This window comes from Physella acuta, unplaced genomic scaffold (assembly GCF_028476545.2).
Source record: "Physella acuta isolate Inbredline_101_S28 unplaced genomic scaffold, ASM2847654v3 ptg000286l, whole genome shotgun sequence".
NCBI classification, from domain to species: Eukaryota; Metazoa; Mollusca; class Gastropoda; family Physidae; genus Physella; species Physella acuta.
In genome coordinates this window covers 174,899-190,864 of record NW_026731805.1, presented here as the reverse complement: position 1 = coordinate 190,864, position 15,966 = coordinate 174,899, and the positions used below count along the sequence as shown (strand labels likewise).

Sequence of the window (15,966 nt, the reverse complement as noted above, 5' to 3'; positions counted from 1 at the left end):
TGTCCACCGGCACCCCCAGGGTTAATCACTCTCGTGGTGTGATACCCAGGAGCACGTCCCCTGCCCCCGGGCGGACGGTCCAACAGCTGTAGCACAGCGGGGTGGGCTATTTTAGAACTGTAATTCGCGTCTGGGCAGAAAGACGAAACCCGCTGTGTTTATCGGATCAGTCAGTCACGGAATTAGCAGGGGTTTGGTGTAAATTGTGTTTTTTCGTCTTTTTCCAACGGAAGTAATCGAATGAGGATTCTAAAAAAAAAAAAAAAAATGGGGATTTTAAAAACATAACCAGACTTAGCAAAAGAAAAAAAAATGTTTTTAAAAAAAATCTATGTCTCTTTTATTTTTATAAGCTAAACTTGCTTGAAAGATTATTGTTTTCTTAACTTTTAAGTCGGCTAAAGAAAAAAAAAACATCAGGGGAGATAATGTTTAGTGTTTTATGTCATGGGACATAATATTTACACATAAATACCGGAGTTTGATTTTAGGGTAGGTTTAAAGTAAGTAAAATAGTGTCAAAACACAAAATACTTTTCCAATTATAAGTCGCACCTTAATTTTAATTTTCTGGTTCTTTTAACACCCAACACATTCTCCCCACCCAGAATCCATTCCTTAATACAAGTTATTCAGGCTAGGAAGGAGAACTCTTTCGGTCACTCTTTGAACTTGATGCAGCGAATTTTACCCAACTCCTGAACAAAATACAAGACAGTACCTGACTATCCATTTCCGGCATCATTTTCTTACATTACCTACTACATAGACAAAAGAGAAAGTGACACAGCTTTGAAACGCTCTACCTAACCTGAGCGTGTTATCCTTCTATTTAACTCAGTGGCGTAGCCAGGATCGTCTCAAGGGGGGGGGGTCCAACTTTTACCCGGGGACAAACTTTCGATTTGCACCCCCCCCCCAAACTTTCGATTTGCACCCCCCTCATACTTTTTATATATATACCGAGGGGTCTATGGGGGGGGTTATGACCCCCCTAACCCCCCCCCCCTGCCTACGCCACTGATTTAACTATTACCGTTATAACCCACACCTAGCATTTGTTATTGCTCTACTCTACACGTTTCTAACTTTTATTAGCTACACTCCTCACACTATTACCTCCTTGACCTTGATAATTAACTGTTCGTTTAAAAAAAATGATTTAAAACATAATTCAGGTATTTAGGGGTTGATAAATAAATACTTTTCATTTGCGATTTTTAAAATAATTTCACACGTTCATAGTTTTAATTTTAGTGACATCATAATGTGAGTGTTTGATTGAAACTAGATTTTGTAGTTCCAAACTGATCCATTTTTCAAGAGCGATTTAGCAAAAAGAAAAAAAATAGGAATTTGAACCGTAATGTGTGAGCTTGACTTTGGTCAAGTTTTCTACCGGAGAGATTTTGTGTGTCACCAATGACAACACAATAATATCTAATTAGATTATACGTTAAAAAATAATAATCGATAAAAGAGCTGTAGATCAAAAGTATTTTTTTTTAAATTATTTAAATTAAGTATTTAAAAAAAATTAATTTCTAAATTCTACGAAATTTGTCATTCTAGTTAATTCAGATAATTAAAACAGGGCTTTGAGACATCTGATCACAATACCTGACAATTTAAAACAAATACATCAACATCAAATTCTTTACATAATTTCGAACATCAAATGAAAGCGAAATGTTTTGAAAATGTACATAATAAATATTTACATGATGTCATGGATGTGATTATAAAAAATTGAAAGGGATAATAGTAAAAGGGGTGAAGGTCAAATGAAATTGATCAAAGAGGGTGGGGAGGGGGGGGGGGGGTTGAGGTGGGTCAATGGGGCAGGGAAGCATTTTCTATGTAGGGAAAACAATATGTTGACCCAGGGGTCGGCAACCTTTAGGGACTGAAAAGGCAAAAGTTACAATTTACCAAATATCCCAGTTTTTAAAGAGCCACAAACATTTTTATTTCAATATTATATTTGATTAGGATTATATCTAATTATATATATATATATATATATATATATATATATATATATATATATATATATATATATATATATATATATATATATATATATATATATATATATATATATATATATATATATATATATATATATATATATATATATATATATATATATATATATATATATATATATATATATATATATATATATATATATATATATATATATATATATATATATAGCTTCAAATATGAAATAATATTTATTCAAATAAAAACATAGACATGTTTCGCAAAAAAAAAACAAACATTAAAGTATTTTATCTAGCTCTGCTAGAATAATAGAATCAGTAATCAAAGTACATGACTCTAATTATTGAATACTATTTACAACAGTTTCGCGTTGCTTGCCTTTTGAAAGTTTGTTTAAACCTGGCTAATAACTTGTTTTCAGTTTCAAGCACGCCTTCAGATTTTTATTTGTTAGATGACTTCTATACTTTGTTATATATTCATGCAAGAAAACGCTTGCTCGCATGCATATGCTGACCTGAAAATCGTCAGCACTCCAAATGCCAAATTCTTCAGCTTACTATAGCATCCTGCAAGATTTTTCCATGCATCACATAGTAGGGGCTTAACTGCTCGAAACAATCATCTTGTTCAAGCAAGGCATAGGCTTTCATGGGTTTTCTTATCCATGCAGTTTTAGATTTTTTTTATTAAGATTATTAGTATTTGTTCAAGGAGCTGGAGAGCCGCATCTTGATATCATGTTACCGAACCCTTATTGACACAAAAGTGATTTGGAAACGCTTCACGATTCTGCGTGTCATCTCTGCGCGAGGGCCATGCTAATCTTCTCTGTATCGTTCCAATTTTATTGTATGTACTGCGTGAACAGCTGACTATCTTGATTGACACAAAAGTGATAAAACAAAGTTTTGACGTCATCGCAAGATCCATCCGAAACACAATGTAACATATTCTCATTACTCAAATGCAAAGGTGTATTATACTTAGATATTAGTGTTGATTTATGCTTGCAATCTCCAGCTATTTAAATATTTAAATAAACTTAACAAAAAGTACACATATTTTATTTTTTCTAAATAGCAATTTATTTTTTTATAATTTAATTAGTTAAAATAAATCATATTTTATTAGTATTTATTCTTGTATACTATTATTTTGTAATTATGAAGGTTACTTTAGAGTTACTTTTAATTTTGTCTAGTTTGTGAGAGTTACTTCCCCTGTTTTATCAACATTATCGTATATTATAGGATTAAAAAAAGTAAGTAAATGAGAGGGGCGGGGAGCGTTCTGGTTTCTAGGATTAGTAGGCCTATACCATTTCGAACCTGACGGCCCATGGGGCCGGTGAAGTAGAGTTGACATGTTTTAAAGACCTCGGGAAATGAAGGGATAATGTGGTCAACACTATGCCCAGCCGCCTTTACTTTCCCTAACGCGAATCAGGTACCCATCAGAGTCATGGGACGTGGAGTCATAGGTGTAGTCATGGGACGTTTTACTGAAACTGACCCAGGGTTTGAACTCTAGACTTTCAGATTCGCAGTCGTACGCTCCTCTATCCGACCACGCCGTCACACGGTAGGAGTGGTACTGGGGAGTAATCTATGGAGTTGGGGGCTGGGGGTGGGGGTGGGGGTTGGGGGTAGGACATAAAGAGGACTAGGAGGATGGAGTAGCACTCACCACAGGTTTCAGGATCTGACTGAGGGGTAGGGGTCAGCACCTACATCAAGACTGGGGAATGCTACGCCACAACCCCCCCCCCCCCCCCACATCAGCCATACATCTATGAGTGCCACCCATCACACCCCCCCAAACATCATCCATCCTATGAGTGCCACCCTTCCTGCCGCCATCTTGTCATGTCCAGCCCTCATAAACCCGGCCACTGGATGAGAAGTAATGGCTAGCACGACGTTTTCTGGAACTTCCGGTCTCTGGTCCTCTCTCAACCACAGGAAAGTGCAAGTCAGTAGACTATTATTGATTGTTGGGAGCTGGGACTTTTGTCTTGTTTTTTACACGATAGGCGATTCTCACACTGTTTGTGTGCTTATTTGTTCTACTGTAAGGGCTATAGGTATCAGTGTCTTATTTCTTACTCTATTGGCGATTCTCACACTGTCTTGGGTGCTTATTTGTTCTACTGTAAGGGCTATAGGTATCAGTGTCTTATTTCTTACTCTATTGGCGATTCTCACACTGTATTGGGTGCTTATTTGTTCTACTGTAGGGGCTATAGGTATCAGTGTCTTATTTCTTCAACAGTTCTCATAGGTCTCATTTCAAGACAGGGCTGTTTGTCTCCCTGAGTTTATGTTTTACTACCGCTACTAAGCGTTCAGATTAGGATAATGTTCTTTAAGGTTACAGCTTGCGTTGCAGTTAACATTATGCCCAGATGTTGGGTTTGGATTATGTTTATGATAGACATACCATTAAACATTAACATAAATATGCCCCGGAAGTTTAATAAATACATTTATTTCTCAATCCCGTGAATTTTACTCACTTTTCAATAAATTTTAAGCTCGCACTTAAGAAAAAAATAAAATAAATCAATACATTTAAAATTAATTAGTTGCATTAAACTGCTTTAAAATTTAAAACCAAACTTATCAATTTAATCCAACATGGTGCTAAACGATTCAAGCGCTTCCTGTCTGTCTATTTATCTGTCTGTCTGTTTATCTTTCTGTCTGTCTGTTTATCTGTCTGTTTATCTGTCTGTTTATCTGTCTGATTATCTTTCCGTCTGTCTGTCTGTATGTCTGTATGTCTGTCTGTCTGCCTGCCTGCCTGCCTGTCTGTCTGTCTGTCTGTCAGTCTGTCCATTTCATAGACTTTCTCTGACTCCCAGAATATTGGCACTACCGTCTACCATTCTCGCCAATCAATTACATTTGATTAAAAGTTAAGGCTCTCTTGGCAATCGTTTTCTCTTTCTCTAGTACAACCGACCTTCTTGGCGCCTCAAACTTTCATTGTATTCTTCCACATTTAGTGTTAGAAACAGTAGAACTAATGGGGAGTAACTCTCATAGGGGTCCTGTAGGTGGGGGGGGGGGGGGGGGGGGGAGAGTTAAAATTTGATCTCAACTTATTTTTACCTATTAAAAAACTTAAAATAAGAAACCAATGAATTTAATCTGTAATTAAATATATAAAAAAAAATTCCCGCGCTTTTTGTAAATAGACCTAATGTATACTAATTTTTAAATTCAAGTTTTAATTGAATTGCCGCCCTTGTCAAGGATCGGATGTGACAAGGGAATGACCCTTTCCCCAAGATACCTCATGGCAGAGATTTCATTTCCTGCTGATGTGTAGCTTGTCTTTAAACCGTGAACTTTAATCTAATGATATAAATAAATAAATAAATAAATAAATAAATAAATAAATAAATATATATATATATATATATATATATATATATATACATATATATATATATGTATATATATATATATATATGTATATATACATATATATATTTATATATGTATATATATATTTATATATGTATATATATATATATATATATATATATATATATATATATATATATATATATATATATATATATATATACATATATATATATATATATATACATATATATATATATATATATTTTGACTTATTTTTTTTAGTTAGGTCCGTGCTAGCCTTATGGCCTTGACATTTGATCTTTGCCTGGTCTAGTTTTGGTTTGCCCATCTACTCATGTTCAAAATTAGTTGGTCTGCTTTCTTAATCTTCATTGTTAATTTTAGTGTCAACTTGTTATGCGCCTTATAGGCTGCTGACTCCGATTTTAGCCTGCTTTTCTTTTTGGATTTGCTTCCATAGCTTTTGTCCAACCAAGAACAAACTACAAGGCAGCAGATGTTTGATTTTGGAGTTGTCTCTCCTAGAAGAGTTTCTGTCCCCAGATTTTGGAGTTATCGCTCCTAGAAGAGTTTCTGTCCCCACATTTTGGAGTTGTCTCTCCTAGAAGAGTTTCTATCCCCAGCTAACGAGCCTCATCTGCCTGGGGTTTCGAACTCGGGACTTTTCAGTTTAGCAGCAATTAGTTTAACCGACCCGACCACGCCAACCTCCTTAATTGGTCGAAGATAATAAAACAATTTTTATACATTTCCCTCAATCTATCTCTGATTTAACATCATACTCGATGACTTTCAATTTTACATTGTTGATCAAAGCATAGAATTTGACGAAGCTGTTTTTTTCAGTGTGTTCATTTCTTGTAAGATTAAACAAAAAAAAAGTTTCCTAACAATACACAACAACAAACGCGCAGACGTCAATCCCACACAAACCCGCTGGCCGCACACTCTCCAGACTCCCCTACCACGTGACCGCCCCTGACTGACACTTCTGCCAGTAGCTGTTGTGCCACCCTGATCTGTCAGTGTCCGGTTACTTCGTGTATTGATTCAGCGCCCTAGGTGACAGCCCGCGATCTCTAGAATAGCATCCACAAATTGTCTCCAGGAAATTAACCCCTCCTCTCTCATTCCCTGCTATCCCTGCTTCTGTTTACCGACACTCCCATCCCTACGATGGCAGAATGTAAAGGGTTAACTTTAATTACCTTTCATCGATTTCCGTCACCGACACTTTAGTCGCCGTTGTACATTTGAGATGACATGCGATGACATTTGAATGTCAGGGGATGTGATGTTTTTATAATGTGGAAGATTAACCGGATGTCATGATGACGAGGTAAAGAGGGGGTGGGGGGGACGAGAATGAAGGGGTGGGGGAGGAGGTAGAACAATGCGTCACAATACACTTAACCCTTTTGTTTTCCTTACTAAATATTTTAACCCTGTATCCGCCGAAACACGTCGTTGTGATACTTTATGTAGTGATGGTAATAATATAGAAAGGGTGGGAGTTCATGGGATGTGTTGGAACTAAGAGCGTGTGTGTGTGTGTGGGAGGGGGGGGGGGGTCGAGGACATCTTTGAGCAAAAAGGGGGGTGGGGGGCGGGGGTTTGGCGGTGAATGACAAGAGATAATGCTACCGGTGAAGGATGAGATAGAAACCAAACGAGAGGTTAAAAAATTGATCAGGTTGGGGAGGGGGGGGGGGGAATACAGTGCGCTAACAAAATTGACAGTAGATGGTGAACGTGAATCGAGTGTTTTTGAGGGGGGTTAGTGCTTGTTGTACTTGATACCATATGGGGGGGGGGGAATAAAGTACCCTATGGGATTAGGATATGGGTTGTGGGGATGACTGACTAGTGGGTGTTAGGGAAACGGAGAAATATGTCTCTTACTAAATACAAAAGTAATGGTTCGTGAACTCTACATGGTGCTTTGTATATCATATATGCGACGCTTTACTCATCAACTCAGCGAGTCTCTCTCTCTCTCTGACCGCAACATTTTTTCGGCTATGTGATCAGCATGTTCAGCGATATTTGGAGAACTTAAAGATACGGACTTTTGTCGAAAATAATATGTTGGATGTTTTACATGTATAAACTAAATTTTATTTAAAGAATGAAAAATAAAAATATAGCAAATTTCGAATGTAGGAACACATTTTCTATTATGCAACTGGAAAAGTGTTTATGGTTGTGGCTAGAAAGCAATGAACAATGACGTCACATGACACATGTTTAAACTACGGAAAGAACAAAAAACTAATGACGTCATCTTCCAATTTTAGAATACAAAGAAATGAACTATTTCATTCAAATTTGATTTAGGTCTGCTTATCAAGACGTACGCTATGAAATGTATTCAATTTTCTCGGCCTCAACTAATACAAATTACTTTTAAAACCAACGTAACTACCAATGAACAGCCACGTTTTTAACGAAATCATTTAAGCGCATTTAATATGGTGTTGTGTTGACTAATAATGTATATAATTTAGTTTTTCTAATAGGTTTTGGTAGTCAATGTTATTTTAAATGTTTCGGATTTTTTAGCTATTTGATTATTTCTTTGCTTAGTCACTAATATCCTTCAACGTGTTGTAAAGCACATTGGGTTTTGACAAATAACTATTTTATAAAAAAAAAAAAATTCTCAAACATGTTTAACATAAAAAAATATTTAAAAATAAAATAGAATCTCATAGAAAAAAGAATCACACACCAAGTGAAGTGCAAACAATGTGTGTATAATAATGCGGAATGTTAGTATTTTATAAATTCATATGCGTTTTTTTTTTGTGAAATCGAAAATAGCGTAAAGTACTACTTCCGGTAAACGGAGATTACTCAACATTTGATAAAAGGCAGAAAATTAGTTGCTTTACTTATACGTAAAATTTCGTTTATCTATCTGAAGCAGTACTAAAATGATAGGCTTTTGAAAAACCAAGAGTAAAATAAGATCGAATTCCGGTTTCCGGAAATTGCTAAAGTTGATACAAAACTTCACATGTATAATTGATATAATACTCAAATATGAAATTTCATCAACCTAGCTCAGGGTGGTGTAAAATGTCGAGATTTGCACGGTTATAATACTTCTTCTATACGTTGTACACAAGAAGTGTTTTAAACTACTTGACAATATAAAGTTTGCTTGTTACAAAATGTTGGAATTTTTCTTTTTAGAGTTAATTTGGTGGAAATAAATCGAAGATTCCATATATCACTTACTAAAGTTTCAAATAGTTTCTAATACAATAAAAATGTTACTATTCAAATAGGTTTTCCATCATGCATAGCTAGCAATATAAAATCTAATGTTACTACTATTCTTTAAAAGATGTATTTGTTTGATTAAACAATATTTTTAAAATAATTTAATTTGCACTCGCTTGATACATACTCAATATTCAACCGGTGGTGGGCGGTAAATGAAACAGCAGTCCACGAGGGATAACTCTGGTTTATATCGGGTCTGGTTACTTCCCTTGTAAGGAAATTCACAAGGCCTCGAGACACTACTATAGTGCTTAAAGAGACAGATTCACTATTTTGTGTCGCCTTTAGTGCATCTATGGCTGGCTGCTCTTTTAATATAAGGAAGTTTTGGGGTTTGTTTATTTACTGCTGGACGTACTTCAGGATTGTGTTTGGCTAAGTTTGGGGTTCCCCATTTACTCATAGGTTTATATATATATATATATATATATATATATATATATATATATATATATATATATATATATATATATATATATATATATATATATATATATATATATATGTATATATATATGTATATACCCTATTCGCCAGCTTGACCTCCGACCATCTCTCCCCCTACCCGCTTGTCCCTGGTCACTCTCTGACGTCACGCCAGCATGTGACCTTTCATAACATAGCTGTCGTATTTTGGATTGCCTCTAATCAATACAGGCTTGAGACCTTTTTGTGTACTCTTCAACAGGGGCTGATCTCGCCCGTGTAGGACAAATAAACCATCTCGCGAGTTAGGGTTAGGGAAGGGGCCATCTAGAGCAACTCGGGGGGGGGGGGGAGTTAGGGTTAGGGAGGGGGCATTTAGGACAACTCGGAGGTTTGGTTTAGGGAGGGGAGATATAGGGCAACTCGGAGGCTAGGGAGGGGCCATTTAGGACAACTAGGGGGATTAGGGTTAGGGAGGGGCCATTTAAGACAACTAGGGGGATTAGGGTTAGGGAATGGCCATTTAGGGCAACTAGGGGGTTAGGGTTAGGGAGGGGCCATCTAGGACAACTTGGGGGTTAGGGTTTAGTGAAGGGCCATCAAGTTTAGGGAGCGGCCACGTATGACAACTATGCGGGTAGGGAGGGGCGAGTTTGTATGAAAGACCGGAAAGGTTAACCTCCAGCCAATTATTTTCATAGCTTTGATATTGTTGTTGTTCCGGCTGGATGTACACGACGTGATGTCGCCGCTATTGATGTTTTAGGGACGTTTTTTTAATGTTATTGTATTTTTTCTATAGAGCGTGTAGCTTTTTAAAAGCATCAAGCGGAGAAATCATATTTAAAAAATAGGGGAGAGAATCAAAAGGGAGAGAAGAGAAATTAAAATCTGATAACACTAATCTTAATGATGCCGTGGCCTGCTTTTTAGAAGCCAGAAACCGCTTCGATGTTAAACCCCCTTCATGTGAAAACAGATTTTCTAATTAACTGTATATATTGCTGTAAATCTTCTTTCTATGTTTTTTTTTCAACCCTGTTTCTTTACATCTTCATTTATACATTCATTAAAAAAAAAATTGAGAAGGGGACGCAACTCCCGGCTTTGTTCTCTAGTGCAATGATTAATATGAATCACGACCGGAGCAAGTTCAAGGTCGCAGATTCCATGTCATCATGCTCTTTGATTGTTTGTCTAAGGCCGACGTGCATTTGAAGAAAAAAAAAAAACTTCCCACATCACGCACTCACCTCCCCCTTCCCTTCCCCCCTTCACCTCATTGTAAGCGACCGCGCCGTGGGTATGACGTAAGGGGAGGGGGCAGATAACTCGCTGGGGGAGGGGGCAGATAACTCGCTGGGAAAGTGTTCAGTCAGCCAAACGCTCTCACGAATAATGACATGAATTTGTGAAGCCAGTGTGTGTTGCGAAGGACGCCTCATTCAAGGCCGTGGTTGCATTTTACAAAAAAAATAATATTGTGTTTTTTTTTGTTGTTGTGTTTTAGTTGTAGATTTTTAAACATTCACTAGGATATTATCAACACGTCTAGATGATGGATTTTATTTAGCCGAGGTAAATTCACCTTTTCTTTTTCATGGTACCAATGAGATCACTACTAGCCGGTTCATGTAACGTATCAGTGTTGAGTTCATATTTTTCCTAACCATATTTAAATATTTTAAAACATATGCCATAACTCAAATCCTCGCACTCAAAAAAAAGTACCTAACGTTATCTCCAACACTATCTCAAACTCGAAACACCGTTTACGTAACCTTATCCTAAACACCATCACATACTTGAAACACCTTATCCCTAAACATATCACAAAAACACGGTATGCTTAAACCTATACCAAAACAACGTATCCCTAAACCTATTTAAAAAAAAACACCTTATTCCTAAACTAAAAACCTTACCCCGACTCCTACCTATCCCCCAATAACATTATCCGCAAATTTAGCGCAAAACACCTTGCCCTAAACCTATCCTAAAAACACTTTAACCTAAACCTATCCACAATACACCTTATCCCTAAACCTAACCAAACTTTCTAACCCTATCCCCAAAAACCACGTATCCCTGACCCAATCCTAAACTTAAAACAATTATCACTCGCTCTAACATCACATAACCTCCATCCTAACCAAAACAAATCGATAATCTCCAATACCACAAACGATGTTAACACGCTAGACGTGGAATTATGACCGCATGCAGGGGTTGGACTGGTCCACTGGTCTACCGGAAAAAATCCCGGTGGGCCCCCTGGAAAATATCTCGGTGGGCCCCCCATAAACATTGTTGTAACAGTCATCTTAGTGTCGACTAAAAATAAATGTTGGTAGTTTACAATTTCTTGATACCAAGACGTATCGTTCAGGCTTTGTTAAAAAATTAATTCAATCTGATGTTTGGGGCCCTTTTTAAAATTTCAATCTGAGGTTTGGGGCCCTTTTTGAAATTTCAATCTGAGGTTTGGGGGCCTCTTTTAAAATTTCAATCTGAGGTTGGGGCCTTTTTAAAATTTCAATCTGGGGTTTGGGGCCCCTTTTCAAATTTCAATCTGAGGTATGGGGGCCCCTATTAAAATTTCAATCTGAGGTATGGGGGCCCTTTAAAATTTCAATCTGATGTTTGGGGGCCCCTTTTAAAATTTCAATCTGAGGTATGGGGGCCCTTTTTAAAATTTCAATCTGAGGTATGGGGGCCCCTTTAAAATTTCAATCTGATGTTTGGGGCCCCTATTAAAATTTCAATCTGAGGTTTGGGGCCCCTATTAAAATTTCAATCTGAGGTTTGGGGGCCCCTTTTAAAATTTCAATCTGAGGTATGGGGGCCCTTTTTAAAATTTCAATCTGAGGTATGGGGGCCCCTTTTAAAATTTCAATCTGGGGTTTGGGGCCCCTTTTCAAATTTCAATCTGAGGTATGGGGGCCCCTATTAAAATTTCAATTTGAGGTTTGGGGGCCCTATTAAAATTTCAATCTGAGGTTTGGGGGCCCTATTAAAATTTCCACTTTTTTTGGACACAGCCAGTCCACCCCATCCCGTTTGGTATTCCCTAGCGAAAATGTAACAAGAAAACTTAGCTGATTAGCAGCATAGCATTCGCGCATGCCTGCACTCACCCTCTCGCTGTTTACTCCCCCCCCCCTCTCTCGCTCAATGCACGTGCAGATTGTTGAGAACCACGCATCATATCCTTTAACAGTATAACTGTGAGTAAACAAACACACACACACAATTATTCCAGAACTCGGCCTGTGAGGTAAGCCACCTTGCGTTTTCAATTTCTTTTTTTAAATTGAGCGGACACTCACGGTGGAAGAATTTTTCAAGATGAGTACTGTACCGTCAGGGGCGGGTGGGTTATTCTTGGCATGCGCTTGTGTGGGAGACTTGTTTCAAAGTTTTCAGCGTGAGTACGTGAGGCGAAAGCTTGTTTGAAAATAGCTCAACTAGAAAAATAGAATGTACTTTCTGAGCTACAGAGTCGACCTAGAAAACAACGGACACATATATACAGTAGCGTAGCGAGGGTGGGGGGGGTGGCGGCGGGGGGGGGGGGGACATATGTACCAGGGCGCCGACCTTAGGGGGCGCCAAAATGGGTTGAAAAAATAAATTGAAAGGTTGAGGGGGGTGCAAATCAAAATCTTGAGGGGGGGGGGGGTGCAAATCGAAAAGTTTGTCCCCGGGCGCCGGGAAAGGTCGCTACGCCTCTGCATGTATACACAATTTCAAAGGTTTTTCTGTTTTTTTTTTTTTTAAACTCGTCGTCTATTTTGACATAACGCAATTTTAATACGATATCAAACCTGCAATGATAATATTTTTATAGTTAAATTTCTGAATATAAAAGTTCTTATTCACACTAACGACGTATATGAAAGTCTCCAAGAAGAATTTGAATAGATTGTTTCGTTACACTTTTACATCGACTCGAAACATTAGTCAAGTTTTTTGTTTACCAGTGTTGCTTGTGTTTACTGTTTAGAGTCACCGTTGGCTGGTTTACAAAGTGATTTTTATGGTTTTTTGGTGGGATTTTTTTTAAAAATAGGGGTGTGGCTTTTTTTGAAGGGGGTTGGGGGGAGGTCGGTGATTTTTTAAAAATGGATTTTCTTTTTACCGTGGGTCACACGAATGTGATATATGCTGATCTCTGTTTGAGGGGTGCACTTGATGTCGCGAACTTGCCTCTGATAGAACAGAGAGAGAGTGGGGGGGGGGGGGGTCTGTTTGAAGGTGGGGGGGGGGGGGGGGGCGGGGGGGACGGGACGACCTGGCCAGAAGCTGAAGTGGGAATGAACCAGAGTCTGAGTGAGGGGCGCATCAGAGAACAAGTGCGAGAAAGGGGCGTTGCTGCTATGCGTAGGCTCTAACACGGGTATAGATTGCCAGTGTCAATATTGACACAATATCTACACACACACGGGCGAGTGTACGCTAGGGACCCTCGGACCAAACACTACCGCCCCCAACCCCACCCCACCCCATAAATCTGTTACCCCTTCTCTCTCACTACGCCCCACTTCCGTTGGCATCGCTCTTGTGTTTGGTGATATTTTTTTTTATGTATTCGATATTCGTTACACGATCGGTCCAACCAAATCAATACTGTAATCTTATAATCGACGTGAAATTACGTTAAAGAAATCGATACCGACGAACTGAATGAAAAGCTGGACGTTGTTCTAAAACAAGGCAGAAAGTTTTCGCTAATATTTAAATATCATTTCATTATAATCAGAGCGTTAAACGATTTCAGTAAGCCATAAGTAACATATGGAAGAATGGAATGTGTGATAGTTAAAACTGTGACATAGAGCTAATCGACATTAAAGTAAAGAACCCTATCTAGACTAAGGGATCCATTGGGCAGATGTTTCTTGACCTAGGCATATGAAGGGAAGGTATGCTTAGCACTTTGCATGTTGCACAGCCGCCTTTACTTTCCCTAACATGAGTCTGGTACCCATCAGAACTGGGTGGACTCATGGTGGAATCAATCGTGGACTTCGACCACGATTGATTCGAACTCGAGTTTTTCTGGATAGGAGCCTAGCGATCTATCTCTTAGACCACGATGTCGATCGTAGGTGGGCTGCGTTTCATATGTGAGCTATTGTTACTCCTTCCATTTCGCCACTCTATGAATAATGTTACCAGTGTAAATTCTTACTATTGTAGGAACAGCGCCTTCATAACATGTCCAATACATGACACATCCAACACCTTCACATGTTATGTACAATCACATATCCAATATATTCGCAACATCCAACTTAATCCTCTTCACATTCACACCACTTTACAATACACGTTACAAATACAATGCTCTTGCCCCACTCCACATTCACACCACTTTACAATACACGTTACAAATACAATGCTCTTGCCCCACTCCACATTCACACCACTTTACAATACACGTCACTAATGCAATGCTCTTGCCCCACTTCACATTCACACCACTTTACAATACACGTTACAAATACAATGCTCTTGCCCCACTCCACATTCACACCACTTTACAATACACGTCACTAATGCAATGCTCTTGCCCCACTCCACATTTACACCACTTTACAATACACGTCACTAATGCAATGCTCTTGCCCCACTCCACATTCACACCACTTTACAATACACGTCACTAATGCAATGCTCTTGCCCCACTCCACATTCACACCACTTTACAATACACGTCACTAATGCAATGCTCTTGCCCCACTCCACATTCACACCACTTAACAATACACGTCACAAATACAATGCTCTTGCCCCACTCCACACTCACACCACTTTACAATACACGTTACAAATACAATGCTCTTGCCCCACTCCACATTCACACCACTTTACAATACACGTTACAAATACAATGCTCTTGCCCCACTCCACATTCACACCACTTTACAATACACGTTACAAATACACTGCTCTTATCCCTCTTCACACCAACCAACTCAATAGAATTCCACATCCTCTGTTCATTAAATATCTTTCATGTCTTCTAAACGATCATTTGATTTATTTACATGAAAGAAGCCGGCTCTAATGTTGTGAGTTAAAGTTTAAACAACGTTTACACTACACATCAATTGCAAGAAAACTGTCTTTAGCGTTACCAAAGCTTAAATTAGTCTAAGTGAGCATTCAGCCAAACACTATATTTTAGCTATTTAGTGTTATAAATAGCTAATTCAATAGCTTAAATTTATATTTCAACAAGACAATTCTGTTTACATTGTTAACAAACTAAAAATTCGTTTGATTTTTATCTAGAACGGCGCCGACCAAATGTTCATTTATTGTTCCCCTGCCGAGTGTGTTATCATGTTTTTAAATGGCTCCAATTTTTTAGCGCAATTTCCATTCTGGAGAATTGCGTTTATTAACTCGTCATTTCTGGGAATGGATGGATGGATGAATGTGTGTCCGGGCTTTAAGTCGTATCTCCTCCTTAACGAAGCAATATCGATGACTAGTTCCAAAAGCAATTATGTTAAGTAAGTTAGGAGAATGAGCATAGGCCATAAAAATTCCGGGTTTCTTTCATGTATTTCCCGGAAAAGCCAAAAAACCTCGAAAAAATTCAGTTTTTGGCCCATATCTCGGCAACCAGACCACTTAGCGACTTGAAACATGTACCAATCGATTCCTGCCATAATTTAGAACAATATTGCCGAAGAAAGTTTTCAAAAATATCCTCTCGTTCGGTCACAAATTCTAAAATTACATAAACACCTACAAACCAATCTTTCTTCTAGCTTGAACGCACCCCATCATTATACGTCAGAGCTATTTTTAGATAACATAAGGAAAT

At 38.1% G+C, this 15,966-nt stretch overlaps 1 protein-coding gene and 1 non-coding gene across 7 annotated transcripts in view; one reads left to right on the top strand and one right to left on the bottom strand.

Annotated features, from left to right (window-relative positions):
• LOC131939652 (uncharacterized) overlaps positions 1–15,966 on the top strand; it is a 45,049-nt gene that overhangs the window by 10,346 nt on the left and 18,737 nt on the right. Inside the window, exon 1 of one of the 6 annotated variants that reach the window (XM_059298104.1) lies at positions 10,620–10,703. The exons of the other annotated variants lie outside the window; for them this stretch is intronic. The gene's annotated coding sequence lies outside the window, so the exon portion shown is untranslated. Of the gene's footprint in view, positions 1–10,619; positions 10,704–15,966 lie in introns of those variants that run through there. 6 annotated transcript variants of the gene reach the window in all.
• Positions 2,779–2,879, bottom strand: LOC131939656 (U6 spliceosomal RNA). The gene has a single exon (XR_009386450.1). It is a non-coding gene; the product is annotated as a U6 spliceosomal RNA (small nuclear RNA).